This window comes from Drosophila tropicalis, unplaced genomic scaffold (assembly GCF_018151085.1).
Source record: "Drosophila tropicalis isolate 14030-0801.00 unplaced genomic scaffold, ASM1815108v1 contig_130, whole genome shotgun sequence".
Lineage (NCBI taxonomy): Eukaryota > Metazoa > Arthropoda > Insecta > Diptera > Drosophilidae > Drosophila > Drosophila tropicalis.
Genome location: NW_027172573.1, coordinates 51,862 through 70,140, shown reverse-complemented (window position 1 = coordinate 70,140; position 18,279 = coordinate 51,862). Strand labels below are relative to the sequence as shown.

Genomic DNA, 18,279 nt, shown 5'->3' with positions numbered 1-18,279 from the left:
AATTGTGTATAATTTTATGGATAAATATTTATTTGAATTTCTGTATAAATGTGTAAACTATGGAAAGATTTGAGAATTGTTTCTTAAAACTTATAAAGTTTCATATTCATAGTGTTTGCTTTGTTTTGAAAATGTTCAATCGTTACGAAAGCTGCTAAATGTGTATATATCTGGCCTAGGCAACACTAATTGAAAGTGTTGCAAGGTGCAATCTGAATTTTACATTGCACTGTGGTCCAGATGAGGTTATGTTTTTGGCAAATGGAAACTTGGCAAAAGAAAAAGGTCAAATTTTTCAATGCATCTTTATAGGTATAAACAAAGCAACAATCGACCGTGTGGGTGTTCGAGGACAAATGGTCTTCTGATTCTTCGGCAAAACTGGTCAATTTTATGTGGTACACCATAATATGTTTGCCAGAAGTATTCTGAGAAAAAAACGAACAAGAGAAGACATAAAACTTTTTGAAAATCATGTTAAAACACAGGACAAATCGCATATTGTCATTGATTTATAATCCAGCTAATCCGGAATCTGCGATCAGTTTTTTTGGATCAGCTTTAGTTCTTGAGATTCAGGTACGATCTTGAATTTTTTGACTCAAATGTGTGTGACTCTAAGAAACGAATGAATGTTTGTCCTTTCTTATGAATATCCTTTGAGGCCTTAGGAGTTCGCGCAAAGTTTTGGCAGAAAGTTGTATCGGAAGGTGTTTTGCTTAAAAGAGCAACAATACATTTTTTTAATGGCAACTATTTGTAATTAAAATGCTAGAGTATTGGCATTGGCAAACATAAGACCATCTACGCAAAACTCAGAAAACAATTATTAAATTGGAATATTTTAGCTCCTACAATATGGCACCTTAATCCATTAATCCACATCCATATGATAAGAAACACTGATAAAAAGATTTGCATGTACAGTTATGACAATCCGCCACTAACTCCCAAACTTTTACCCCACGAAACACAAAGAAGATGTAAAAGATAATTTGCAGCCATCAAGCTTTTAATTCATTCGGATGAAGAATAATTAAATTAGATAACCAAACTAAAAAAAAAATTAAAATTGGCAAATATTTACTTAAGCTACTTGGGTCCAAAACGCTGCTCGTACTATTCTCAACAAACGAAAATATAGTTGAGTTTACAATATTTCTTGATTTTATAGAACAAATATAGTTGAGAATTCGGCTGCCAGAGCAGCTGAATATTCCTCGAATTTAGAATTTGAATAAAATATTTGGCTAATATTTGGCGTTTGCCAACACTGATATCCAGCTTTAGCCGATTTTTCCCACTTTTCAACACTGAAATCTCGAGTAAGTCAATATTTACCGACAACCCCTCGATTGTTTTTTATCGATTGTTAATCGAAGCTTTGCCCATACCTAACAGTACACGTGGTGCCGAATTGTGTGACGCTTAAACAGTTGCTTTTTGGCTCTCGAGATGAGAGCAACAGCAACTTAAACTATTTTCGGTATTACTTTTCCCTTCCTTTACTTTTCTTAAATTTAACTTTTTTTAAACGCATTACCCGGTACGGTTAAAGAGCGAACAATAACTTCGACTTTTAAATTAAATTACGGTTGCAAACGATGACAGTTATGGCCAACAATCAACTATATTTATAGTTTTATATTTTTTTTAGTCACAACTTGTATTTATCCTATTGCATCCGGTTCCCGCTTACTCTGAAGTCTCTCACCGTGAATTCAGACCAGAATTTTCACTTGTTTCTACTCGTTGTTGATCCGGTACGGATGGCAGTTGATCGAAGCTAATGGACATATCTTCACCTTTTCGGCTTGAACAGGTAGCAACATGGCTCTGTACAATTCGAGCATTCGTAAATGTTAGTATACATCCATTTTGGTTACTTTCTCGACAGCAACATTACGCTGCACCTCTTACGTGTGGAGAAGATAGGAACAGTAATCTGGAGTAGGCAAGTTATTGTGGATATCGTCGTGTATTATATAGTCAATCAGATCGTTGGGAGCCGTTTGCAGCTACTTTGGGGATCTTCAACGGACACTTTGTCATGCATCCCAAGGTCGCAAAGAATTCCTTGCTAAATTTCGTTGGGCACTATTCCGTGATTAGCATCAAGTTAGTTGTGGCTCTGTTGCTTACGTACATATCTGTAAAATTGAGCAGGAGCTTGGTTACATCTTTCCCTGGCGAAGAACAGGGAACAGAATCTAGTATGGATTTTAGACTTAACAAAAAGCTTCAACTGCAAACGTCTTGACTATTGAAACGCTGGATCAAACGAGAAATATATCAGAGTTGAACCTTCTAAAATGAAAGAGGTAAACAAGCACAAATGCCATTCTAAAAGATTCCAATTGGACACATTATAGACAAGAAATCGGTTTGACTTGTTGACATCAGCGAGCGTTTAATTAACGCTACTTAAAAGTGTGGCCTATTTTTGATCATTTTCCTTATCCTTGTTACTGGGTGCCGCTTCAGAAGCCTCGCGGAAAGCACAAAAACGAGCGCGTTCATATCTTCACCTTTTCGGCTTGAACAGCAACATGGCCCTGTACAATTCGAGAATTCGCAAATGTTAGTAACAGAGTTAGGCTTACGTGCTGCATAAAAGGAACAGCCTAAGAATTTCATCCCGTCAGCTTATAGTTCTGCTCCAGAAAGTACAGGTTCATCATCGAATTTGAAGTCTACTTTAAGTTCAAGAATGATGTCAATTACCCAAGAGGAAGATTAGAAACTGCTATTGTAGTTTCCCCATGAAATTTGCTAATGTGATAGTATTGGATATAAAACATGAGATCCCATCCCAAATTTCAATCCGATCGGATAAATAGAACACAAGTTACAGTCAATATAAATCGGTTCAATTGCTGCCGGCAGCGCTGCTTGCTGCATACTACGTCATCATCAAATCAACAGAGCACATGCATACACACGCAGACGCAACGCTACATAAACTGTATGTGTATGAGTGCGTTGCTTTGCTTGGGGAATGAGGGAAGAAGAAGAACAAATTGTAGTTTGAAAATTATTATTGTCAAGGACTGCAAGGGTATATAAGCTTCGGCATAGCCGAATTTAACTTCTTTGATATTTTATATTGCAATCCTGCTAAATATGACGGTTTTTTGCAAAATACTGCAAGTGGTGCTATTTTTAGTTTCGGATATTTGTTGAGTTTTTTAAGAAGTTTTATAAAAAACTTTCAAAACGTTGGATAATAATATAATTATTTTTTGCTTCCATCAGTAGGAAATGTTAAGCGTTCAAAAACGTATTCAAACGTTCCTTGAACCTTAAACTATGCTTAGGAATCCTTTGAACACGTGACCTCAGCAAGTGGTGCTATTTTTAAGTTCGCAATTGTATATACACTTTATGAGGTCGGAAACGTATCATTCTGGGCGTTACAAACATCTGACCAATTTCAAAACACCCTCTGCAAGGGTATATCCGCCTGTAACAACAAAAAGTTCTGCTGAAGCAATTTTCTATAAGCTTCGCAGACTATAGAAACGCAGCCTGTCTAGGCTCTAGAGTGAAGCGGCTTCACCAAACAACTTACCTAGCATATGACTGGAATTACATTCAGCCACAGACTTTATAAAAAAAAAAAAAATTGTAATTTTAAACTAACCCAAAAGATCTCTACGGCAGGATGTCAAGTGGCCGACGCCGTACCTAAAATATTGAATTATAAAATCGAGGAGTATTCGAGGAGTGTAGTTAAAGCGCGTTTTGGGCCCGAGTAACTTAAGTAAATAGGTTTAAATAGTTTGGTAACCAATTAAAAAGTCAGCAAATGATTTTAACTACTTTTCCCCAACCGCCCCCTAGCGAATATTGCCCGCAAAGAGTGCACACTGCCGCCAACAGGAGCTATCCAAGTTTCGATTCATTTTCTACAAAATACGATATATGAATACGATAAACGAAAATGTTAACAGAGAAAGATGCCTGATGGGAATGTCGTACCTAATACATTTTGATTTGAATTCTTAAGAAATTTAACGCCCCCTAGTTTTGGGGAGCAGCTGCCCTCCCCTGGCCGTACCTGGCTACCTTATTTCGATGCCTGGATGGTCATTCTAGTTAAAATAATATCCTCAATCCTTTCAAATCCATTGTGATCCAAATAATCATCATCCTTTGCATTCTGACTTATTTCTGGCATATTCTTATTTCATAAACTAATTAACGCAGGGACGGTTCTGGGGATATGGTTTGGATGCTTGGACACCCTCAAAATCTATATTTCGAGTAGTTTGTTACTTTTTCGTCCTTCTTTGCAAACTGATTTGATAAATCCTTAAAGTTACTGTATTTCTAAAGCCGAAAATCTATTTTTTTTCCCCCAAAGAATACCCTTTGAATATATACAATCGATAGAAATCCATGTCAAAAGCAATGTAGGCGATTTTCAACCAAATTGTGGATAATATTGCACTTCTATCAAAACACGAATGGAACAAAGTATTGTTAAACTTAATTTCAATTATTTTTGGATTGAATTGCATTTAAGCACTTAATGTTGGAATTATTTTCGGAGTCACTGGTACCGACTGGCAGATTAGCAAAATTGATTACCGATAGCATGTATAATAATTTAATCTTTGTTTAGAACTAAGCCTACCTACTACTCCCGCTAACTTATGGGGAAATTGAAATGAATTGAGCGGAATCAAAACCAATTTTCAACTATATCCTTGAATCGTTTAGGATGAAGGTTCGGGAAGCATACAAACGTCTCGGAGGAAGCTTAAATTAGAGATTTGCACAGCGATGAAAATGAAGTCATTGTGGTAAAAGAGCGAGATTGTGGAAGGTGCTTGCCAAAGAGCATTCGAGAGGAGACTACTTTGCGCATGATGTCGTACTCATCCTCACTGCAGTATAAAGGACACATCAATGCGACCTTTCTGGACATCGAAAGTTCTATCTGCACTCGGCTCACATAATGTTAAGAGCTGTTCACTCGAAACGTAAGCAGAGACACAACCAAGGAGGTGTCTTGCCCTACGAACGTGAAATATGGGCCCAGTGAAGACCATCGCCCATGCCGATGACGTAGTAGTCATCCTCGTCAATGGAAGGTTTCCGGATGTGATCAGCAGTAAAATTCTCCAACCCAAAATATACGGTGCAGTTCACTCTACGACCGTGGGGCGAATATCGGACGGCACGATCGCGTGGACAAATACAAATAAAACGGACAAACAGATTAAATATTATTTACTACAGCTAATTACGAGCTAAGTGTGCTAAGATTGAGGTTTTTACAAGAGGAAGAGAGGCTTCTGATCTGATTACGGGATACAGAAGATTGAAATCAGAACATAGGACTCGAAAAGGTTCACGCAGCGAAGTACAGTGTTTCAAGGATAGAGGAATAAAATTTCTAGTAGGTACAGATAGGTTTAACTAGTTCAATAGCTCAGGAGAGTCTATTTCTTTAATTAAAAGTTTGTGAATAAAAATAGTACCAAGCATTATTCTACGATTAATTAAAGAAGGAAGATTGATGATTAAAAGAAGCCTACTGGAGTATGATGGCAAATTGACATTGCGATCCCAATTTAGACCGCGAAGAGCAAAAAGCAGAAATTGCTTTTGCACAGATTCAATTTTACTTTGGTGCGTCTCATATTGAGGTGACCATATGCAGGATCCGTACCCTAAGATAGGACGGATTAATGAAGTATACAGAATTTTGGTTGTGTACGGATTGTCAAACTCTTTTGACCATCGTTTCACAAATCCAAGAACATTCATAGCTTTACTAACTGTAGCAGAAATATGAGGATTAAAAGTTATCTTATGGTCCATAAGAACACCCAAGTCATTGATAATATCTAACCGCTCTAAGGGAGTGCCATTTAGATAATAAGTTGCTAAGTATGGAGTGCATCTATAAAAAGACATAACTTTCCATTTACAGCCGTTGAGGTTTAATGGATTGGTTTCACACCAAGGTCATTAAGATCGGATTGAAGCAGGCAAGAAGACTTTAAAGACTTGTCTTTAAAACTGAGGTAAAGCTTAACATCATCCGAGTACATAAGTACACGAGAATGTGTCTCTACCAATGGAAGATCATTTATAATGAAGTAAGTCGACGAGTCGACTTGGGTATACCATACACCAGGTGAAACAAATTCTTTTAAATTTCGAAAACCAAATGTATGTCTATTGTTTTTATATGCTTCATACTATGGCTATCTGTACAATTCGAGAATTCGCAAATGTTAGTAACAGAGTTAGGCTTACGTGCTGCATAAAAGGAACAGCCTAAGAATTTCATCCCGTCAGCTTATAGTTCTGCTCCAGAAAGTACAGATTCATCATCGAATTTGAAGTCTACTTTAAGTTCAAGAATGATGTCAATTACCCAAGAGGAAGATTAGAAACTGCTATTGTAGTTTCCCCATGAAATTTGCTAATGTGATAGTATTGGATATAAAACATGAGATCCCATCCCAAATTTCAATCCGATCGGATAAATAGAACACAAGTTACAGTCAATATAAATCGGTTCAATTGCTGCCGGCAGCGCTGCTTGCTGCATACTACGTCATCATCAAATCAACAGAGCACATGCATACACACGCAGACGCAACGCTACATAAACTGTATGTGTATGAGTGCGTTGCTTTGCTTGGGGAATGAGGGAAGAAGAAGAACAAATTGTAGTTTGAAAATTATTATTGTCAAGGACTGCAAGGGTATATAAGCTTCGGCATAGCCGAATTTAACTTCTTTGATATTTTATATTGCAATCCTGCTAAATATGACGGTTTTTTGCAAAATACTGCAAGTGGTGCTATTTTTAGTTTCGGATATTTGTTGAGTTTTTTAAGAAGTTTTATAAAAAACTTTCAAAACGTTGGATAATAATATAATTATTTTTTGCTTCCATCAGTAGGAAATGTTAAGCGTTCAAAAACGTATTCAAACGTTCCTTGAACCTTAAACTATGCTTAGGAATCCTTTGAACACGTGACCTCAGCAAGTGGTGCTATTTTTAAGTTCGCAATTGTATATACACTTTATGAGGTCGGAAACGTATCATTCTGGGCGTTACAAACATCTGACCAATTTCAAAACACCCTCTGCAAGGGTATATCCGCCTGTAACAACAAAAAGTTCTGCTGAAGCAATTTTCTATAAGCTTCGCAGACTATAGAAACGCAGCCTGTCTAGGCTCTAGAGTGAAGCGGCTTCACCAAACAACTTACCTAGCATATGACTGGAATTACATTCAGCCACAGACTTTATAAAAAAAAAAAAAATGTAATTTTAAACTAACCCAAAAGATCTCTACGGCAGGATGTCAAGTGGCCGACGCCGTACCTAAAATATTGAATTATAAAATCGAGGAGTATTCGAGGAGTGTAGTTAAAGCGCGTTTTGGGCCCGAGTAACTTAAGTAAATAGGTTTAAATAGTTTGGTAACCAATTAAAAAGTCAGCCTAAATGTACGCAAATGATTTTAACTACTTTTCCCCAACCGCCCCCTAGCGAATATTGCCCGCAAAGAGTGCACACTGCCGCCAACAGGAGCTATCCAAGTTTCGATTCATTTTCTACAAAATACGATATATGAATACGATAAACGAAAATGTTAACAGAGAAAGATGCCTGATGGGAATTTCGTACCTAATACATTTTGATTTGAATTCTTAAGAAATTTAACGCCCCCTAGTTTTGGGGAGCAGCTGCCCTCCCCTGGCCGTACCTGGCTACCTTATTTCGATGCCTGGATGGTCATTCTAGTTAAAATAATATCCTCAATCCTTTCAAATCCATTGTGATCCAAATAATCATCATCCTTTGCATTCTGACTTATTTCTGGCATATTCTTATTTCATAAACTAATTAACGCAGGGACGGTTCTGGGGATATGGTTTGGATGCTTGGACACCCTCAAAATCTATATTTCGAGTAGTTTGTTACTTTTTCGTCCTTCTTTGCAAACTGATTTGATAAATCCTTAAAGTTACTGTATTTCTAAAGCCGAAAATCTATTTTTTTTCCCCCAAAGAATACCCTTTGAATATATACAATCGATAGAAATCCATGTCAAAAGCAATGTAGGCGATTTTCAACCAAATTGTGGATAATATTGCACTTCTATCAAAACACGAATGGAACAAAGTATTGTTAAACTTAATTTCAATTATTTTTGGATTGAATTGCATTTAAGCACTTAATGTTGGAATTATTTTCGGAGTCACTGGTACCGACTGGCAGATTAGCAAAATTGATTACCGATAGCATGTATAATAATTTAATCTTTGTTTAGAACTAAGCCTACCTACTACTCCCGCTATCTTATGGGGTAATTGAAATGAATTGAGAGGAAATAAAACCAATTTTCAATTATATCCTTGAATCGTTTAGGATGAAGGTTCGGGAAGCATACAAACGTCTCGGAGGAAGCTTAAATTAGAGATTTGCACAGCGATGAAAATAAAGTCATTGTGGTAAAAGAGCGAGATTGTGGAAGGTGCTTGCCAAAGAGCATTCGAGAGGAGACTACTTTGCGCATGATGTCGTACTCATCCTCACTGCAGTATAAAGGACACATCAATGCGACCTTTCTGGACATCGAAAGTTCTATCTGCACTCGGCTCACATAATGTTAAGAGCTGTTCACTCGAAACGTAAGCAGAGACACAACCCAAGGAGGTGTCTTGCCCTACGAACGTGAAATATGGGCCCAGTGAAGACCATCGCCCATGCCGATGACGTAGTAGTCATCCTCGTCAATGGAAGGTTTCCGGATGTGATCAGCAGTAAAATTCTCCAACCCAAAATATACGGTGCAGTTCACTCTAAAAAAATTTCTTAAACGGGCATTACTCTACCCCACGACCGTGGGGCGAATATCGGACGGCACGATCGCGTGGACAAATACAAATAAAACGGACAAACAGATTAAATATTATTTACTACAGCTAATTACGAGCTAAGTGTGCTAAGATTGAGGTTTTTACAAGAGGAAGAGAGGCTTCTGATCTGATTACGGGATACAGAAGATTGAAATCAGAACATAGGACTCGAAAAGGTTCACGCAGCGAAGTACAGTGTTTCAAGGATAGAGGAATAAAATTTCTAGTAGGTACAGATAGGTTTAACTAGTTCAATAGCTCAGGAGAGTCTATTTCTTTAATTAAAAGTTTGTGAATAAAAATAGTACCAAGCATTATTCTACGATTAATTAAAGAAGGAAGATTGATGATTAAAAGAAGCCTACTGGAGTATGATGGCAAATTGACATTGCGATCCCAATTTAGACCGCGAAGAGCAAAAAGCAGAAATTGCTTTTGCACAGATTCAATTTTACTTTGGTGCGTCTCATATTGAGGTGACCATATGCAGGATCCGTACCCTAAGATAGGACGGATTAATGAAGTATACAGAATTTTGGTTGTGTACGGATTGTCAAACTCTTTTGACCATCGTTTCACAAATCCAAGAACATTCATAGCTTTACTAACTGTAGCAGAAATACGAGGATTAAAAGTTATCTTATGGTCCATAAGAACACCCAAGTCATTGATAATATCTAACCGCTCTAAGGGAGTGCCATTTAGATAATAAGTTGCTAAGTATGGAGTGCATCTATAAAAAGACATAACTTTCCATTTACAGCCGTTGAGGTTTAATGGATTGGTTTCACACCAAGGTCATTAAGATCGGATTGAAGCAGGCAAGAAGACTTTAAAGACTTGTCTTTAAAACTGAGGTAAAGCTTAACATCATCCGAGTACATAAGTACACGAGAATGTGTCTCTACCAATGGAAGATCATTTATAATGAAGTAAGTCGACGAGTCGACTTGGGTATACCATACACCAGGTGAAACAAATTCTTTTAAATTTCGAAAACCAAATGTATGTCTATTGTTTTTATATGCTTCATACTATGGCTATCTCGGTCACTCTATAGACACACGAGCACTCTAGCGCCGCCACTAGCCAACGGCCAATTCTGGCCTTGTGGACCGCTTACTAACATACGTTCATACGCATATTTTGCATGTTTCTAGTTTCTAGAAATACATAGATAAGATTAATTAGTCTGCCGAATTTGAATGGGATAGTCAATAAATCGGGTTTTTCTAAATTATGGAGGCGGAAGTGGGCGTGGCAAAATATATATATACTCTGCGCGCATGCTTAGCCAGTGTACATACTAAATTTAGTGACTTTAGCTTTGTTGGTTTTCGAGAAAATCAGTTTTGTTTAATTTGCGGGGGCGGAAGTGGGCGTGGCTAAATGTTTAAATAGCCAATATCTGCGCGTCTATTAAGCTAGTCTGCATACCAAATTTGACGTCTCTAGGGCTATCTATTCAACGGTATCGCCAGAAAGTGTGAATTGCAGAACCTCATCGATGAATTGGATCGTCCCAAAGTACATTGGGCTAATTCACGTTATCCCAATCGTTATACTACATAATTAGAATACATTATTGGATTCTGGTTTATTGCAACGATGCCTTGAATTCTATTCCACTGTTTGCGAATTTATGTTGTACCAACTTAAGGGTCGGCCCATTGAAGGGCCATTTATATCCCAGTTGCCTCTGCAGCAACCCACACCGAGTGATGCGCTTTCCGCACAGCACGAATGGTAAAGAAAGAAACGACATCAAATCAAAGCTCAGAATTCTGTGATAAGTTTACAATAAAATACCATATTAGCCATTTGTTGAAATCTTTGTGGAAATGTCCTATTTGTCGTCAGGCAGTCATCCGTGAATCGCGTGTGGGCAATCAGTTTGTTAAGTTCGCCAATTTGCTGATGAATGATACTAAATTCTTGCCTAATGAATCCTTGGAGAACTTGAAGCGTATACATCTAACGCAACAGTTATTGCCGGACAGCCCAATTGGCTGCAGATGAGCGTCTCTCTATTCAACGGTGGTACGTGAGGCAGTTGATCTGTTTCACTATCTAACTAGTGACATCAAAGAACAATTTGGGTCGATCAACTTAGCTGTATGCCTAATTTTAATCTAATACTATTAGCTGGCCGCAAACGCTAATATCTGAAAGTACGGGATTTAGCGAAATAGGGTTGGGAGCCGGGTAGTTTACTTACTTAGATCTTTGAAAAAAATCTCCGCTTGGGCTGCGATAGATTTCCTCAGGCCTTGGCTTGGAGCACTGTAAGGCGTTAACGCTACGAGCCCATGAGATCTATGTTACCATTCAACAGACTAAAGATGAGTGTTAAGGATCCCTTGATGGATACTTTGCTGCTCGATCCAATGGTCGGTCTTACCCTCCGGCACTGTTATGGATCGTGCTATTATCACATGACCTTAGCTTAAAAGCTGTATAGATCCTTTTAATCGTCAGGCCCTTACCGAAGATATGTTGATACCAAATATTGAGCTAAGCAGTGCATCGATGCATGGCGTGTAGAAAGGCGCGGCGGAATAAAAGTGTCTACCCATACTTTTTTGTACTTGTGAAATTGTGTATAATTTTATGGATAAATATTTATTTGAATTTCTGTATAAATGTGTAAACTATGGAAAGATTTGAGAATTGTTTCTTAAAACTTATAAAAGTTTCACTATTCATAGTGTTTGCTTTGTTTTGAAAATGTTCAATCGTTACGAAAGCTGCTAAATGTGTATATATCTGGCCTAGGCAACACTAATTGAAAGTGTTGCAAGGTGCAATCTGAATTTTCCATTGCACTGTGGTCCAGATGAGGTTATGTTTTTGGCAAATGGAAACTTGGCAAAAGAAAAAGGTCAAATTTTTCAATGCATCTTTATAGGTATAAACAAAGCAACAATCGACCGTGTGGGTGTTCGAGGACAAATGGTCTTCTGATTCTTCGGCAAAACTGGTCAATTTTATGTGGTACACCATAATATGTTTGCCAGAAGTATTCTGAGAAAAAACGAACAAGAGAAGACATAAAACTTTTTTGAAAATCATGTTAAAACACAGGACAAATCGCATATTGTCATTGATTTATAATCCAGCTAATCCGGAATCTGCGATCAGTTTTTTTGGATCAGCTTTAGTTCTTGAGATTCAGGTACGATCTTGAATTTTTTTGACTCAAATGTGTGTGACTCTAAGAAACGAATGAATGTTTGTCCTTTCTTATGAATATCCTTTGAGGCCTTAGGAGTTCGCGCAAAGTTTTGGCAGAAAGTTGTATCGGAAGGTGTTTTGCTTAAAAGAGCAACAATACATTTTTTTAATGGCAACTATTTGTAATTAAAATGCTAGAGTATTGGCATTGGCAAACATAAGACCATCTACGCAAAACTCAGAAAACAATTATTAAATTGGAATATTTTAGCTCCTACAATATGGCACCTTAATCCATTAATCCACATCCATATGATAAGAAACACTGATAAAAAGATTTGCATGTACAGTTATGACAATCCGCCACTAACTCCCAAACTTTTACCCCACGAAACACAAAGAAGATGTAAAAGATAATTTGCAGCCATCACGCTTTTAATTCATTCGGATGAAGAATAATTAAATTAGATAACCAAACTAAAAAAAAAAATTAAAATTGGCAAATATTTACTTAAGCTACTTGGGTCCAAAACGCTGCTCGTACTATTCTCAACAAACGAAAATATAGTTGAGTTTACAATATTTCTTGATTTTATAGAACAAATATAGTTGAGAATTCGGCTGCCAGAGCAGCTGAATATTCCTCGAATTTAGAATTTGAATAAAATATTCGCCTAATATTTGGCGTTTGCCAACACTGAAATCCAGCTTTAGCCGATTTTTCCCACTTTTCAACACTGAAATATCGAGTAAGTCAATATTTACCGACAACCCCTCCGATTGTTTTTTATCGATTGTTAATCGAAGCTTTGCCCATACCTAACAGTACACGTGGTGCCGAATTGTGTGACGCTTAAACAGTTGCTTTTTGGCTCTCGAGATGAGAGCAACAGCAACTTAAACTATTTTCGGTATTACTTTTCCCTTCCTTTACTTTTCTTAAATTTAACTTTTTTTAAACGCATTACCCGGTACGGTTAAAGAGCGAACAATAACTTCGACTTTTAAATTAAATTACGGTTGCAAACGATGACAGTTATGGCCAACAATCAACTATATTTATAGTTTTATATTTTTTTTTAGTCACAACTTGTATTTATCCTATTGCATCCGGTTCCCGCTTACTCTGAAGTCTCTCACCGTGAATTCAGACCAGAATTTTCACTTGTTTCTACTTGTTGTTGATCCGGTACGGATGGCAGTTGATCGAAGCTAATGGACATATCTTCACCTTTTCGGCTTGAACAGGTAGCAACATGGCTCTGTACAATTCGAGCATTCGTAAATGTTAGTATACATCCATTTTGGTTACTTTCTCGACAGCAACATTACGCTGCACCTCTTACGTGTGGAGAAGATAGGAACAGTAATCTGGAGTAGGCAAGTTATTGTGGATATCGTCGTGTATTATATAGTCAATCAGATCGTTGGGAGCCGTTTGCAGCTACTTTGGGGATCTTCAACGGACACTTTGTCATGCATCCCAAGGTCGCAAAGAATTCCTTGCTAAATTTCGTTGGGCACTATTCCGTGATTAGCATCAAGTTAGTTGTGGCTCTGTTGCTTACGTACATATCTGTAAAATTGAGCAGGAGCTTGGTTACATCTTTCCCTGGCGAAGAACAGGGAACAGAATCTAGTATGGATTTTAGACTTAACAAAAAGCTTCAACTGCAAACGTCTTGACTATTGAAACGCTGGATCAAACGAGAAATATATCAGAGTTGAACCTTCTAAAATGAAAGAGGTAAACAAGCACAAATGCCATTCTAAAAGATTCCAATTGGACACATTATAGACAAGAAATCGGTTTGACTTGTTGACATCAGCGAGCGTTTAATTAACGCTACTTAAAAGTGTGGCCTATTTTTGATCATTTTCCTTATCCTTGTTACTGGGTGCCGCTTCAGAAGCCTCGCGGAAAGCACAAAAACGAGCGCGTTCATATCTTCACCTTTTCGGCTTGAACAGGTAGCAACATGGCCCTGTACAATTCGAGAATTCGCAAATGTTAGTAACAGAGTTAGGCTTACGTGCTGCATAAAAGGAACAGCCTAAGAATTTCATCCCGTCAGCTTATAGTTCTGCTCCAGAAAGTACAGATTCATCATCGAATTTGAAGTCTACTTTAAGTTCAAGAATGATGTCAATTACCCAAGAGGAAGATTAGAAACTGCTATTGTAGTTTCCCCATGAAATTTGCTAATGTGATAGTATTGGATATAAAACATGAGATCCCATCCCAAATTTCAATCCGATCGGATAAATAGAACACAAGTTACAGTCAATATAAATCGGTTCAATTGCTGCCGGCAGCGCTGCTTGCTGCATACTACGTCATCATCAAATCAACAGAGCACATGCATACACACGCAGACGCAACGCTACATAAACTGTATGTGTATGAGTGCGTTGCTTTGCTTGGGGAATGAGGGAAGAAGAAGAACAAATTGTAGTTTGAAAATTATTATTGTCAAGGACTGCAAGGGTATATAAGCTTCGGCATAGCCGAATTTAACTTCTTTGATATTTTATATTGCAATCCTGCTAAATATGACGGTTTTTTGCAAAATACTGCAAGTGGTGCTATTTTTAGTTTCGGATATTTGTTGAGTTTTTTAAGAAGTTTTATAAAAAACTTTCAAAACGTTGGATAATAATATAATTATTTTTTGCTTCCATCAGTAGGAAATGTTAAGCGTTCAAAAACGTATTCAAACGTTCCTTGAACCTTAAACTATGCTTAGGAATCCTTTGAACACGTGACCTCAGCAAGTGGTGCTATTTTTAAGTTCGCAATTGTATATACACTTTATGAGGTCGGAAACGTATCATTCTGGGCGTTACAAACATCTGACCAATTTCAAAACACCCTCTGCAAGGGTATATCCGCCTGTAACAACAAAAACTTTTGCCGTCTGCTGAAGCAATTTTCTATAAGCTTCGCAGACTATAGAAACGCAGCCTGTCTAGGCTCTAGAGTGAAGCGGCTTCACCAAACAACTTACCTAGCATATGACTGGAATTACATTCAGCCACAGACTTTATAAAAAAAAAAAAATTGTAATTTTAAACTAACCCAAAAGATCTCTACGGCAGGATGTCAAGTGGCCGACGCCGTACCTAAAATATTGAATTATAAAATCGAGGAGTATTCGAGGAGTGTAGTTAAAGCGCGTTTTGGGCCCGAGTAACTTAAGTAAATAGGTTTAAATAGTTTGGTAACCAATTAAAAAGTCAGCCTAAATGTACGCAAATGATTTTAACTACTTTTCACCAACCGCCCCCTAGCGAATATTGCCCGCAAAGAGTGCACACTGCCGCCAACAGGAGCTATCCAAGTTTCGATTCATTTTCTACAAAATACGATATATGAATACGATAAACGAAAATGTTAACAGAGAAAGATGCCTGATGGGAATGTCGTACCTAATACATTTTGATTTGAATTCTTAAGAAATTTAACGCCCCCTAGTTTTGGGGAGCAGCTGCCCTCCCCTGGTCATTCTAGTTAAAATAATATCCTCAATCCTTTCAAATCCATTGTGATCCAAATAATCATCATCCTTTGCATTCTGACTTATTTCTGGCATATTCTTATTTCATAAACTAATTAACGCAGGGACGGTTCTGGGGATATGGTTTGGATGCTTGGACACCCTCAAAATCTATATTTCGAGTAGTTTGTTACTTTTTCGTCCTTCTTTGCAAACTGATTTGATAAATCCTTAAAGTTACTGTATTTCTAAAGCCGAAAATCTATTTTTTTTCCCCCAAAGAATACCCTTTGAATATATACAATCGATAGAAATCCATGTCAAAAGCAATGTAGGCGATTTTCAACCAAATTGTGGATAATATTGCACTTCTATCAAAACACGAATGGAACAAAGTATTGTTAAACTTAATTTCAATTATTTTTGGATTGAATTGCATTTAAGCACTTAATGTTGGAATTATTTTCGGAGTCACTGGTACCGACTGGCAGATTAGCAAAATTGATTACCGATAGCATGTATAATAATTTAATCTTTGTTTAGAACTAAGCCTACCTACTACTCCCGCTAACTTATGGGGAAATTGAAATGAATTGAGCGGAATCAAAACCAATTTTCAATTATATCCTTGAATCGTTTAGGATGAAGGTTCGGGAAGCATACAAACGTCTCGGAGGAAGCTTAAATTAGAGATTTGCACAGCGATGAAAATGAAGTCATTGTGGTAAAAGAGCGAGATTGTGGAAGGTGCTTGCCAAAGAGCATTCGAGAGGAGACTACTTTGCGCATGATGTCGTACTCATCCTCACTGCAGTATAAAGGACACATCAATGCGACCTTTCTGGACATCGAAAGTTCTATCTGCACTCGGCTCACATAATGTTAAGAGCTGTTCACTCGAAACGTAAGCAGAGACACAACCCAAGGAGGTGTCTTGCCCTACGAACGTGAAATATGGGCCCAGTGAAGACCATCGCCCATGCCGATGACGTAGTAGTCATCCTCGTCAATGGAAGGTTTCCGGATGTGATCAGCAGTAAAATTCTCCAACCCAAAATATACGGTGCAGTTCACTCTACGACCGTGGGGCGAATATCGGACGGCACGATCGCGTGGACAAATACAAATAAAACGGACAAACAGATTAAATATTATTTACTACAGCTAATTACGAGCTAAGTGTGCTAAGATTGAGGTTTTTACAAGAGGAAGAGAGGCTTCTGATCTGATTACGGGATACAGAAGATTGAAATCAGAACATAGGACTCGAAAAGGTTCACGCAGCGAAGTACAGTGTTTCAAGGATAGAGGAATAAAATTTCTAGTAGGTACAGATAGGTTTAACTAGTTCAATAGCTCAGGAGAGTCTATTTCTTTAATTAAAAGTTTGTGAATAAAAATAGTACCAAGCATTATTCTACGATTAATTAAAGAAGGAAGATTGATGATTAAAAGAAGCCTACTGGAGTATGATGGCAAATTGACATTGCGATCCCAATTTAGACCGCGAAGAGCAAAAAGCAGAAATTGCTTTTGCACAGATTCAATTTTACTTTGGTGCGTCTCATATTGAGGTGACCATATGCAGGATCCGTACCCTAAGATAGGACGGATTAATGAAGTATACAGAATTTTGGTTGTGTACGGATTGTCAAACTCTTTTGACCATCGTTTCACAAATCCAAGAACATTCATAGCTTTACTAACTGTAGCAGAAATATGAGGATTAAAAGTTATCTTATGGTCCATAAGAACACCCAAGTCATTGATAATATCTAACCGCTCTAAGGGAGTGCCATTTAGATAATAAGTTGCTAAGTATGGAGTGCATCTATAAAAAGACATAACTTTCCATTTACAGCCGTTGAGGTTTAATGGATTGGTTTCACACCAAGGTCATTAAGATCGGATTGAAGCAGGCAAGAAGACTTTAAAGACTTGTCTTTAAAACTGAGGTAAAGCTTAACATCATCCGAGTACATAAGTACACGAGAATGTGTCTCTACCAATGGAAGATCATTTATAATGAAGTAAGTAAGTCGACGAGTCGACTTGGGTATACCATACACCAGGTGAAACAAATTCTTTTAAATTTCGAAAACCAAATGTATGTCTATTGTTTTTATATGCTTCATACTATGGCTATCTCGGTCACTCTATAGACACACGAGCACTCTAGCGCCGCCACTAGCCAACGGCCAATTCTGGCCTTGTGGACCGCTTACTAACATACGTTCATACGCATATTTTGCATGTTTCTAGTTTCTAGAAATACATAGATAAGATTAATTAGTCTGCCGAATTTGAATGGGATAGTCAATAAATCGGGTTTTTCTAAATTATGGAGGCGGAAGTGGGCGTGGCAAAATATATATATACTCTGCGCGCATGCTTAGCCAGTGTACATACTAAATTTAGTGACTTTAGCTTTGTTGGTTTTCGAGAAAATCAGTTTTGTTTAATTTGCGGGGGCGGAAGTGGGCGTGGCTAAATGTTTAAATAGCCAATATCTGCGCGTCTATTAAGCTAGTCTGCATACCAAATTTGACGTCTCTAGGGCTATCTATTCAACGGTATCGCCAGAAAGTGTGAATTGCAGAACCTCATCGATGAATTGGATCGTCCCAAAGTACATTGGGCTAATTCACGTTATCCCAATCGTTATACTACATAATTAGAATACATTATTGGATTCTGGTTTATTGCAACGA

At 37.6% G+C, this 18,279-nt stretch overlaps 1 pseudogene; it reads left to right on the top strand.

The window, feature by feature from the left end:
* Positions 1 to 10,640: 10,640 nt before the first annotated feature.
* LOC137581052 (ubiquitin conjugation factor E4 B-like) lies at positions 10,641 to 11,491 on the top strand (annotated as a pseudogene).
* The last annotated feature ends 6,788 nt before the right edge of the window (positions 11,492 to 18,279 follow it).